Consider the following 14,196-nt stretch of genomic DNA (forward strand, 5'->3'; position numbering starts at 1 on the left):
TTCCATTATATTTGCATAACCTAACCCTACCTCTTTCCTTAGACCCATACAGGTGACTATTTCTTTTTAATAGGAAGAAAATAGAGAAAAAATAATAGACAACAGAATATTTCAAGCTATTGCCTCCTAGGTAATAGATGGAAGAAAAAATAGAACATTTAAATCTAATAAATCAAATACAGACATACTTTGTTTTATTGTGCTTTGCTTTATTGTACTTCTCACATAATACATTTTTTTTTACAAATTAAATATTTGTGACAATCCTGCATTGGGCAAGTCTATCCATGCCATTTTCCCAACAGCATTTGCTCACTTCATGTCTCTGTGTCACATTTTGGTAATTCTTGTAATATTTCAAACATTTTTATTTATTATTATATTTATTATAGTGATCATGAAAAAACTCTGAATTTAGTATTTAAAAATAAAGCATATAAACACAGCATTATTTTGCCCCTTCTCATAACTAGACCTATGACATTTATTCAAAATTATTTTTTGTGTGATCATTCTCACTTCTCAGTTTAATTTATGGAACTGAAATTACTTCATTCACCCTTACTTATAAAGCTATTGCTTAATTTTCTTTTAGTATTATCCAATTGACAGCGAGAATCTCACTTTCCCTGTTGGATTTTCCCATTTTATTAAGTGATTTAATAGTCCACACTGACAAGCTTCTTCTTCACCTTGTTTTCATTAAAGAAACATATCTTGTTTGTCAATTGCAGTAAGGAATATGGGGAAGGCATTGGAAAAGAAAAGCTCCACAGTGATACAGGGAAGAGAAATATACAATAGTGGAACACTTGAGGCCAATTAAAAGGCAACAAATCAGTAAGCCCATGAGTATGTGGTATAATCAATATGCATGAGAACCACAGGAATGAAAAATTAGAAAAAATAAGTACGAGACATAATTAGGTCTAATTACATTTCTCGATAATAAGCCTCATTGTCCGGTGGTGACTTTACATTTATTGTTTGAGATCATGCGGATGTGGTTTACCCATTACTCATTCCATGCATTAAGGACATTGCTGTAAGGAATACCTTTTTGACTAGGGAGTGTTCTTGGTATTGTTTCTCTCCCTGCGGCTAATAATTGATACAATTTTGAGTTTTGAGAAAATATTTTGTCTGTCCATGTTATCATAGCTTATTTTTTATGTTTCTATTTTAACTTTGAACTAGAACAACACAGATTAAAGTGTATTTTCTTCATTAAGAATAAATGGTATTAGAAGACCAAGAACTGATCATGGGATAGGAAGGTGACAATTTTTTAAAACCTTATTATCTTAGTACCTTTTTATTTTCATCAAATAAGTATTATATTTAGACTGTAATAAGGAAACAAAGTGTTTAAAGTAGAACTAAAATTTTCCACTCTTGCCTTTCCCTTTAGAAAATACAATTCCATGCAAATCCAATTCTTCTTCAGTGTGCCACTATTAACATGTAGTGGCATTCCGCACATGAAAACATGCATGAATCGTAAATAGACTTTTATATTACACGTGTATATTTGCAACTTTAAAAATTTCATACAAGAGTATACATAGAATGATCTGATTTTAAAAGCTTTATCTTACTTTATTTAATGAAACTACCATATTTTATTGGACAAATTTGCTACCAATGAACATTGATTATTCTTAGGTATTTTCAGTAATAGCATAGAGTCAGTTGGTAACATTTTACTATAGCTTTGCATATTTGTTTATGCATATTTATTCACAGCAGATATATATGTATTTTTTTGCATCTCCATCTGCCCTGAAGTAAACTTTCTTGGTTAATGAGAAAGCAAATTTAGATATTTTCTGAAATATTTCTTTAAAAAGTGTATATGAGTTTACCCTTCTATTAACAACATTCAGTGGCTTGTTTTTTTTTCTCATCAAATATTGAGTATATTTAAAGAGTTTGCTTAGGTGAACAATAATTCTTCATTGTTATTTTATTTTACATTATTTAATTATAATGAGATTCAACATCTTTTCAAGTCCTTTGTTTTTCTTTGCCCATTTATATTGAGTTTTAGTCCTTATCTTATTGATTTATAAGAATTCTTTTCATGTTAACAAATTTAGCCACTTTAGCTTTCATACTTTTCTCATGTTCTTGTCAGTATTTTAAATTATTTAATTTTGAAAAATTCTGATTTTATATAATCAGTTTTGGAATATTGTAATTCGGTTTTTGAAATACTTTCTTTTCCCTTGCAAACTCTACTATAGCTTTAAGCCATACAATAAACATTTTCTCTACTGATGCATTATGGTATATCAAAGATAACAAAAGACTAATTAATAAGCTAAAATTATTTATATTTAAATATTGCAAATAGTCACAAAACTGTAGCCTTGCTGGTATATTAAAGTTATAGAAGGCCAGGCTTAATTTACACAAATAAGAGAAACTTACTGCCAATTACTGAGTTTATGAATTAGTGAACAAGCCAGCAAACGATTAAAAATGAAGAAGACCATATCACAAAATGTTCTTTGTTCATTTACCTTGACAAATTCTTTGATAATGCTTCAGGGTAGACTAGCAAATTTATTCTAACACATTTTGTGAAAATAGTTTAATGTGAGTAATAATGAGGTCTCACTCCACTTCTCAGCTAATGATTTGCTGTTGATAAATGAAGGAAGACCGCTGGATATGCAGTGAGAATTATAGGGTTTGCCAGCTATGGAAATGACACTTAAGAAGTTTCACTTAATGGGGGAACTATTTTATCCTTTCTGGAGTAAGATGCAATTTCATGACTGTAATTTTAAAAGCCTGTGGTGAAATTTGAGTGTCACCGTAACTGAAAATGAAATATTAATGAATGAAACACACTTAGCTGCAATAACTAAATATATCTATGACTGAATAGAAAAAGTAACTCAATAGAGAAAGTATCTGTATTTACCAGGGCTATCTCACAAGATTTTATATTCAACATCTATTTTTAGGTTTTCTTTGAAATGAACCTTTTAATTTCCATCTGTGTGATATATAAGAATACTTGCATGAGTTTTGAAACATTTTATAAGAAAATAAACAAATTTAATTTTGATTTACATTAAACTTTTAGGAAAAGCAGTATAAGGTACTCCAGGATGAGCATCACCACATCATGATGTATCTAATTTTGCAAAACCATAGTTTGGTCATAAAGAATGTTTGATGATGGTAGAATTAGACTGACTGATAGTACAGTGCACCAGCAAATTACATATTCTGGGATCTGTGGTTTTTATCTGTTCCCTGTATCCCATTACACACAGATATAAAATGTATCAGTATTTTTCTTAATGAAAACTGGGGTTACGTAGAAATATAAAGTTCTTTAAATTTTCTTTCCTTCTTCAAATACAAATATCCTAGATTTCATCTATTGAGTCAGTGGCACATGAATTCTTCTACTGAATTTTCTTTTTCCCTTTCTTTTTCACTCTTTTTTCCTTCCTTCCTTTCTCTTTGCTCTGCCCTGATTTACTCCTATTTTCTTTATATTTCACCTTTTAAAAAATGCACTGAATTCTTGAAAGATGTTAGGAGTCAAGAATTCAAAGATGAATGAATCAAAGATGAATGAATGCACAATCCCTGCCCATAATCCACGAGAGCTCACAGTCTAAAGAAGGTGCCCTTACATTCAGGTTTGCCAGGAAAGTGTTATGTTATTCTTGTTTTCCAAAAGTAATTATAATAACACTTCCCTTGACTTTCAAAAGTTTCCCAATGGAAATACAAAGTATATGTTCACCTTGGATATTGGACACGTGGTGGTCAGAAACTTGCTTTAGCTGATAGTTTCGACCAGTGTTTTTACCTCTCCTCTCCATCACTTCAATCTTGAGATTTATCCACAATTTAATTCAAGCAGAGGAATTCAGAAATATTAAAATTTCAGCCAGAAAAGGGAAATTCCCAATTTAATAGAAATTAAAAATTTGTCTTTAAAACAGTCTGTGAATATAAAAATATTTCCCCATTTGCAATGTTGAGATTTAGTCAGTTTCATTCAGAAAACAAAATTAATAAATAATTTAATTAAAAACATTTATTTCATTATTACAGTTTTAGTTGTTTTCTAATTCCCTTAAATATGTTAACTGCTTCAGGAAGCATAAAGTTCATGTTTATTTTATGTTTTGTTTTGATGTCTTTTCCCAGTTTGAAGGAAACCAGATGACAGAAAACCAGAAGGGGCCACTGAATCCATTTTCACTAGTTTTCTTATCTAACAAGTTCAGATTGATAAATTTAAAAAGTAAAGCTAGGTAAATATAAGGGTGTTAAAGAAGTGTCTATCTTCTAGTTTAAACAGAGTTTGATTCCTTTAATTTCAGTAATATTAGATATTTGATTTGAAAAAAAATATTTTCAACATTTTTCTGATTATTTAGACACCTGCTTCAAAAATATATACTTCAAAGAAGTTACAATGTATAAGACATCAACGGACATAAAGTAGTAACAACAGAACAACACTGACTTTCAAAAGTATGTCTGCTTGCTAATTATCCATAAAAAATGAAGACAGAGCTTACCTCACTGGTGCAGAATTAATCAGACTGCTTCTTATTTAATGTGAAATGCTATCTCCACACACCTGTCTAATGTACAAAAATTTCAAGTGTAATTCGCATCCTCCTTAGAAGAAAGAATCTATCCACCATAGTGTGGTTTTCTAGATTTATGTTTCATTACTTTTCATTTGTCTGATTTTATTGGTTAAATATTGTCATCTATAATTTTCAAAGTTGGATTTATAAGGACAATAAGATCACAATAATGCTTTTTTTTTATTTTTAGAGAAGCAAGAAATGCATATTAATCACTAAACCAAAAATGCTATAGCATTTGAATAAACACATCCAGATCACTATTGATTTATACAATTGATTAGAGAGGAGAATTATAAAAGCTTTACTGAGTTTGCAGGAAGCCCAAATGGGGTCACAGATACAAATGGCTTTTCTCAGACCTAGGGGTGCATTTATTTCCTAGAAAACTCCTCAGGAAAAAAAAAAAACTTGAGAAGAATAGTTGTTCTGCCAATATTCCAAGGAATAAAGAAAACATATGTACATGTTTTCTGTTTTTCCCTTGGGAACATTCAAAAGAAATTTTAGTTTCACTATATCTATTGTTATTCTATCAAATCTTATAAGTTTTATGACATGAATGTGATTATAGATTTTATAGGTCCATATTTTAATATAAAAGGAAAGATTATGTTTTCTACTTTTGGTAAATGAAACTTATTTTTATTGGATACATCATACATATTGAAAGGAAGTATTTTTCTCCCTTTTATTCACTCATTCATTCATTCACTTATTTGTTCACTCGTCCATTTATTCATTCATAATAAGCATCTCTCACACACAATTAGATTCTGGTGGGATTTGCTGAGTACTTAACAGTTACTGTCCTTCAGGAATTCACTGTACATTGCTTAGCAAACTATTTGTCATTCCAGGTTTTTTATCTTGGGAAAAAAGCCAAATCGTATTTGTTTTAAAGATATTATTGGGAAAATAAGCTTCAACATTTAGCGAACTTATTTCATTTTAGAAAGAGTAAGTAACATTTACAATACAGTGGTGCTCACTTCACATGGTACAAAGATGTGCATGTTTCAGTTAACACTATTTGGTTAAATCACACCTTGTCTCCCCAACAACACAATTCAAATTTCAGTTACCACATATTACTGTAATTATGTAAATTATAGACTTTGCTCCCAGCTCTTCAGTCTACAGATCACTATGTAAAAAACAAATGTACATTATGATCAGTTACCAATCACTTGATTTATTCTGTAAGGGAGCAAATTTGGGACCCCAAAATGTGTCCCTTTAGCATGAGGATTATTTTGAGCTGATTATTTTTAAAAAAGAGAAGACTTAGGGTGTTTTTCTTTTTATTTCCCTCTTAACTGCTTAAAAATAAATTAGATGGGAAACCTATACTGGAAAAAAAGTTATTACCAAAAATAACTTCTTTTTGTATCAGAAAGACTTCTCTGCATGGTAGGGCAAACATCTGTGTTACCAAAACTTTGTTCTTCTCATCTCCCTGTGGATTGTCTTCCTTCCCTTTCAAGTCCCAGACCCCTACCTGTTTCTCCTTAGCTTAGGAGGCATATAAGCCTCAGTCGCCTGACTGTCTGGGAGCCTCATATATTTGGGGTTCTGTACACACAAAATTAAATTTGTTTTTCTCCTGTTAATTTGTTTTATATTAATTTAATTATTAGGCCAGCTAAAGAACCCAAAAGAGGACAAGGAAAACTATCCTCCCCAACCTTTCAAGGTCATTTGTGAGAGGTGATGGCATATCTGTTATTCGGCTCATACTCAGAAAGCAGAGCCTGTAGTCGTGTGGCCAATTCCTGTAATTACAAATTGCACAAAAATATTTAGGGATAACCGATGATATTGCAACACTTAAACATTTCTTAGACCAATACTATAACTATAAGTTAAGGAAAGAATAGCCTTGAGGAAAGAGAAGTGATTTCAGTAAATGTTCATCACGACCAAAGACTAATTAGGCATGTGGGAATGTTTTTCATTCATCTATTTACTATATTAATGCCAGTAATTATTTTCCATATTTTTCTGCACATAGTCTTTCCATTTCTTCTCTGTGTTTTTCTGCATTCCATTCTTTCTCACTTCCTCTGACTCTTGCCCCTTTTATTCTCTCGCAGCCCTGCAATTTTCCTGACTTAGTCTTTGGTTCCTCTTGTGAATATATCATTAAAGTAAGAAAGTAACTTTAGATATGCCAATGTCAGAGTTTAAATTGCGTTAATTAAAATAGCATAACCTCTTAAAAGTAATACAGAACATTTAGGAGACAACGATTTCATAGTGCTTTACAGCTTCCAAGGTGGTGATCATCACATCATATAGAGTGTTAGTGCAAATGAGGTCCTGAGAGGCCATCAAAGAAACCTGAAATCTGAAGAGACCAGACACTAGCACAATACGGGAGAGCTTACTTTACAAATGATAACTGCTTTATGTTTTCATACCCCTCATTCTGCACCCCTGATCTCTTTGGTCTCCCTCTTCCTATGAAAAAACAGAAAACATTGTAAGCATTGTTTTCTGATTGCTGGTTCTCAAAATCATTTATATGATCTAGAATATCTGGGAGCGGGGATTAAATTCTGCATTGGCTTTGGCAATTAAAAGTTGGAAATTCTAAGACTGGTTTTAAAAGAGCTAACAGGGCTCCTGCTACTAAAGAAAAAATAATATTTTTACTATTCTGTCAAGTTCTTTTACCCATGGATGTTTATAAAGCCCTGTGCAGACATTTTTGAAGTATGAAATTTTGGTTGATATACTTCTTTATTTCAGTTGTATTTTTGTACAAATGTTCTAATCTTTTGGAATTCTAAAAACAATGAGTCACAAAATTCAGGTAGCTGAAAGAAATTTGTTTTATTTGGGTGAAAACATCTAAAAATAAAAAAAAGAGAGAGAGGTTGAATGGCAATTAGAGTCTGCATTCAAGATGTTTTTCTTTTGTGTCAGTTACTAGGACAACGTAAAGAAACGTATGCAGCAATGTTACACCAGAGGCTCATTGCAAAGGAAATGCCACAGCTGATGGAAATGCCAGGGAATAGGTGACTCCCAAAGGAAAGAATGGAACTGGTACATAAATGCAACTTGACAAAGGTCTGCAGGCTAAACCTCTAATCATGATCAAGATTAGGATTAGAATCCTGACTTTAATTATGAGGCAGGAAAAAAACAATGATGGATTTAAACTATCTGAATATAATTATGTTGAATAAAGCATAGAAAATAAAACCACCAAATACAGTTTCATCAGGTTATACTAGATATAGACAGGTGAAAAATCTCAATGACAATTCTAAATACAGTATAATGAAATATATCAAGAATATGTACATGCACGTTTCCCTTAGAGATATAATGCAGAAATCTTTTGTTGCCCATTTAAATCTTCCTGTTTCTGTTATAGTTATGTTTTGTGGTACTTAGCACTCAAATCTAGGTATAGAAAGCCAAAAACAGTGCAGATCAAGTGAAATGGGTTTTCATTCACTCATTTATTTATTTGTCCATTCATTCATTCATAAAACAGACATTGAACTCTTACTATGTTTTATCTGATTTTCTTGAATTCATTGTAGTAGTTAAAAAAGGTATCATGTATCCTATGTGGAGGAAAGGGAGATGTGAAAAGAATGGAGGAAGCATCAGACTCTTGATTGATCTCTTGGATATCTGCATTTTAACCATACTAGATCAAATGGACTTTCCAGGGCCAACGCCCAGCACAAGAGAGTCATCATATCTGCCTAAACACAATTTACCATCTGACTAGCACTTCCCATGATATCATAAATCTCCTTTATCTGTTATATTTTCATCACACTAAATAAGTCAAACTTTCATCGCTGACGAACCCAACTATTCAATTTTCCCATGCTTGCAACCAGCAGTCGAGCACTGCTGAAGAAAAGTTAAATAAGGTAAGTTCAATTATATATTCAAGACCGATCATTTCAAATGGAATTAAATTGATAATTCCATTCTATCCTTTTCCTTTACCTCATCCCTGCATTGGCACATGTGTGCATACACCCACATTCAAGAATTCTACAGTCTCCTTAAATCTCATGCCTTGCTTTCTTCCATCAAAACCTCAAGCCTTGATTTATAAAAGATGTTCAAGAGCCCAGGAACTTTCCAATGCAATCATACAAATATATCTGCAAACATGCTGTCTTCCTTCCTTTCTGTTATAAGAGAGAAAAAGCCCTTGAATACATACACTGTAAATGAAATGTACTCCTTCTTATTTAAAAATCTAACATTATTGAATATCTCTTTCCATGTCCCTTTGCCTTTTAATATTCAGCCTCTACCTGTCGCCTGAATTCTTCCTATTGGATTTTAGATATATTCAAATCTTTACCACAGGAGAAAAACATACCTCATCATGATAACTGTTTTTCTCATTTTTTTCTAGATACTTCATTAGCTTTCTCTTCCTCTTCTGAGCCAATGTTGCCAGAAACAAATTTTCTATATATGCTGTCTCCATTTTTGCAACTTGCTCTCATTCACTGTGTACTAGTATAAAGTCCAGCTGATACAACAGAGATCCAAAATTAACAAAAGGCTAAACAAAACTAAATTATCTTTCTCTTATGCAAGTTGGAGCTGTTGTGGAAACATCCTTCTGATAAATTTTCAAAACCCATGTTCCTTCTATTTTATTGCTCTAATATCTATAATATGTTGTCTTTATCTGCATGGTCAAAGATTACTAAAAAAAGGAAAAAGAAAAAGGAAGAATATTACCAGAAAGTTATGTTACATTATCTATAAGTTTACAACATGACCACACTTATCTGCAAGGGTAGTTGAGACGCTGGCTTAATTTTGGAGGTCATATGTACAGCTAAAAATTGGAAGTTCTATTCTGCAAGAGGAGAGAAGAATGAATATTGGGGAACACACAGCAGAATCTGCCAAATACTTCATTTTTTTTTCCATCTGCAAAATAACTTTAATTAAAGTCAATGATCTTGTCCATGAATCTAAAACCAATGGCCTTTTTTCATATTCCTTTTATGTTATCTCTGAGCAACAATTAAGTTTATTTATTCCCTTTTTGAACTGCTCTCTTAGCTTGACTTCAATGATACAATAAGTCTTCTTGTTTCCTATGATTTCTCTGTTATCCAATTTGCAGATTAACTTTTTTCTAAATATGAAATGCCGGAGTTCATTATGAGCAATGCTACATCATTGTCTTTTTTTTTTCTCACTGTCTTCTGTCTCCTGTAGGCAAATGTCTTATATAAGTATATTTCTTTTCTTTGCTGCCTGATTTATGCCACCAATCTAGACATTTTCTAATGTTCTTTATCCCAGTTAATGACACCAATATTCTTCCAGGTGGAACAATTCCAGTGCCTAGTTTCTAGGTTATAGTGGGTACTTGATACACATCTATTCAGGATTATTCATTCTTAAATACTATGCTGTACTTTGTACTTATTAAATTTGATAGATTGAAGTCTGGAGAGATGAAATTATTTAACAGAATCATATAACAGAAAGAATGAAATAGATCCAAAACAGAGTTTATCATTTTGCAAATCTATGGTCTTTCTACAACATTATGTTTTCTATTCCTAACAAAATCTGAAGAAGACAGAGGCCAGAAGAACAGAGAGAAAAAGAAGAGTATGAAAATTTATTTTGTAATGTATTACAGGTAGGAGAAAAAAAGAGAAAATGTGGAATTTTGAATGTGAGTCCTTTGGAAAATAATGGGACTATGAAAAGAAAGGCAAGGAAATGAATTGAATTTTTGGCAAAAACAAAATTAAACTTCTGAAAATCAATGTGAGACATCCAAACGGTATTTGGAAGAGTGATTCTAGATGTAAATCTTAAAAGTGAGAACTGAAACCTCAATAAAGACTAAAAATTACAACAAAGGAAGTATTAAAAAAATTACCTTTCTGAGAATTTTTCAATGTTTTTGGCTTCTTAGGATATGCTGGCTAATAGCCACACTGCTCAGTTTGTCATACAGTCTAGAACTGCCTTTTCATGGGTAAACTTCTTTTATCACTTCTGACCTCGATGGACTCATAAATGTCTTTCAACTGTTCTTTTCACGATATTAATTACCTGTTCCCCATACATCACTTCTATGGGAAGAGAATTCCTGCTCTGTGCCATCAGATTATTCTCTACTTATTTGTTCAGCTATGATTGTTATGTATAAATATGTTCACTTTATATAATTCTGTGTTTTTGAAATAAATGTTTAGTTTATTAAAATGCATGCTCTCAAAACTTGCATGTGTACAGTAGTCATTTTTGCACTTTTTTTTACTTTGATCCACATTCAAATGCAGACATTGTTCTAGGACGTTATGAAATTTTCACAGTTCCTCTGCTATAGAAATATAACAGACTTTTAGAACAGAGGGTATAAAACAAATCAATGAAGTCTAGATTCATCACTTGAAAGGCTAAGAAGAACATGTGATCATGTTGAATTCACAGAAAGGCTCTAGATTCCTTGATGACTAGGATGTGTGTCATACTCATTTTTGTTTCTTCAACAATTAGGTCATTATCTATCACACAGAAAGCACTTGACATTTTGGTGTCTGAAATGAACTGAGCTGGTCAAACATATGTCCCATGAAATAAATATAATTTGAAGTTAAATTTCTTATATTATAGGAAAATACTTATTTATTACCTTAACTGATTCATGATTTAAAATTTGAAATATTTTGGCAAAAATCATTAAAGGCCACTGAAGAAAATATTGGTTATCAGCTTTTACATAGTTAAATCCTGGTACCAGTATTTTCTTTGGGTAATATAACTGAAAAACTAAAAAGACAAACAAACAAACAAAAACCCAGCATGGACAACCTGTTTCAAAGTGTTGCAAAATTGGGGGGAATCTCTTGCTGTTGAACAGAGTGCCACACAATTAATCACGATTGTTGTAGTGATTGTGTCTGCCTTTAGGGAAAATCCAAAGCAGGACTGGGTATTATACTACCTCAGTGTGATCTCTGCAGGCAAATATATCACTATGTGGCAGAGTGCCATGCTGAAACAAACAGCCCTGCACAAGTCTGAAAAATGATAACTTTTAATCCCTGTAAGATGTATGGTGGTATAACTCTTTAACTGTTTTCCATTCCCTGGTTTTTAAAGCAATTATACTGTAGGCTGCAGGGCATGTTGTTAGATGCATTTTTCTGTCCTCGAAACTTTTCTTTCCCTATTGAATATTTTTCCAACATGAGCACTTCCTAAATTGCTATGGAAACTGAGTATAAAACACAGAAGTTGTAAAAGCAACTAGAAAGTCTGGGTTTTTAAACAAAGCAAGAAATAGTAGCTTAATTTGAGATATAGTTGTAAAGAAATAACCCTCTCTTCCATACACATATGTGCTCCCAATGATACTTACTTGCATGTTATTTTAGCATATCTTGACAAACTTGAATTTTGAAATTCTTCAGTATATCATTGACATTTATAAAGGATATATATTAATTGAGAATTCTCAAATTCCTATAGTGAGTACTTTTCTTCACAAAGTAAACTATAATTTAAAAGTATTTGTAGGTTCCCATTAAACATTTAATAATTCTATACAAAAGAAAGTCACTTATGAACATATTTAAAAGCATTTCACTCGAGTCATATCTCTACGAGTTCTGTTTTACTTGTGCTTATCTTTATAAAATGGACGAAAATAGTATGAAAGTTAAAATCTTTGTACCAATGAAAAGAGAAAAACAAACCTTCATGTACTTTAGACAGTAGCAGTTGTCTAGTCTACTCGTGAAAGTTAAAGGAAAATCTCATTCCTTCTCTCCAGCCCCTCCATGTGTGTCTCAAACATGTTTTGACTCAGCAGAAGGGAAAGTTAATTATATATCATGGACCTTCAAGTCTATTGCAATAAGCTGACCTGGAAAAATTGCTACTCCAGGGAAAAGCTTGAATTAAATGAGGTCATCAGTTTGAAAGTAGGAAAGTAGGTGAATGTATTAACCTTCGGTCTTCATTGGTAGATCCGTTTGTAAACCCATCCATGTCTCCTTTACAGTTTTTACAGTTCTGTAGCTCTTTAGGCACTCGTCATTATTCATTATTTATTCATTCACTCAACAAAATTATTGAGCATGTCTAAATTTTCTATACTGGGTGAACCAAAGAGTGGGGTAAAGAGGCATTGAATACCTAAGCCTAAAAAAGTATATATTAAAAATTGTAATGTGTTCTTTGAATGAAAACCCAGGGTAATAGGAAGAAAATAATAAAAGGAGTAATGTTTAGATTGAGTGGTATGGAAAAGCTTCTGACTATTTGACATAAGTTTAGAAATATCCCTGTTAACAGCTTAGAAGTAGCTATTTTCATCAGCATACAAACATATTTTCTCTAAATGCAAAGTCAGGACATTTCATTTTCAAAGACTGCCCAACATGTTCCTCTAATTGCCATGCTAGTCGTTTTCCTTTTTTGACTCTTAGGCCACACCAGGGCCAAAGAGAATTTTTTTTTTCTTTTTTCTTAAAAAAATTAGTTCAACAATAGGTCATATGTATATTGTACTGCGTGTTCAATAACCAAAGTTAAATTTCCTTCCATCACCAAATATTTGACCCCCTTTACCCCTATCTGCCTTCCTCCTTTCTCCCTTCCCTTCAGTAACCACTAATCCACTGTCCTTGTCCATTAGTCTCTGTTTGCCTGTCATGTTTATTTGCTGCTTTCGGTTTTGTTCCCCTCATATGAGTGAAATCATATGATTCTCAGTTTTTTCTGTTTGACTTATTTCGCTTAGCATGATAATCTCAAGATCTATCTATGTTGCCGCAAATGGCAGTATTTCATATTTTCTTATGGCTGAATAATATTCCATTGTACATATGTACCGCAACTTCTTTATCCATTCACCTATATAAGGGTATTTCAGTTGTGTCCATGTCATGGCCACCACGAGTAATGCTGCAATGAACATTAGGGGGCCTATATCTTTGCAGATAAATGTTTTCAAGTTTTTCGAGTAAATATCCAGAAGAGGAATTGCTGGGTCATATGGTAATTCTATTTCTGATTTTGGGGGAAAACTCTATACTGCCTGTACCAATTTGCAGTCCCACCAGCAGTATAGGAGAGTTCTTTTTGCTCCGCAAAGTTTTCAACACTTATTATTACATATCTTGTTCATGATAGCCATTCTAACAGGTGTGAAATAGTATCTCATTGTGGTTTTGATTTGCATTTCCCTAATAGCTAGTGAAATTGAGCATCTTTTCATATGTCTTTTGGCCATTCGTGTGTGCTCTTGGGAGACGTGTCTGTTCAGGTCATCTCTGGATTGTATTTTTTATTGTTGAATTGTATGAGTTCTTTATATATTTTGGATATTAGCCCCCTATCGAAAGTATTGTTTGCAAATATCTTCTCCCATTTGGAAAGTTGCCTCTTTGCCTTGTTGATGGTTTCTTTTGCTGTGCAGAAGCTTTTTTGTTTGATATAGTCCCATTTATTTATTTTTACTTTTATTTAATTTGCCTTTCATGTCAAATTCATAAAATCCTTTCTAAATCCAAGGTTAATGTGT

Source organism: Pteropus vampyrus, unplaced genomic scaffold, assembly GCF_000151845.1.
Source record: "Pteropus vampyrus isolate Shadow unplaced genomic scaffold, Pvam_2.0 Scaffold64, whole genome shotgun sequence".
NCBI classification, from domain to species: Eukaryota; Metazoa; Chordata; class Mammalia; order Chiroptera; family Pteropodidae; genus Pteropus; species Pteropus vampyrus.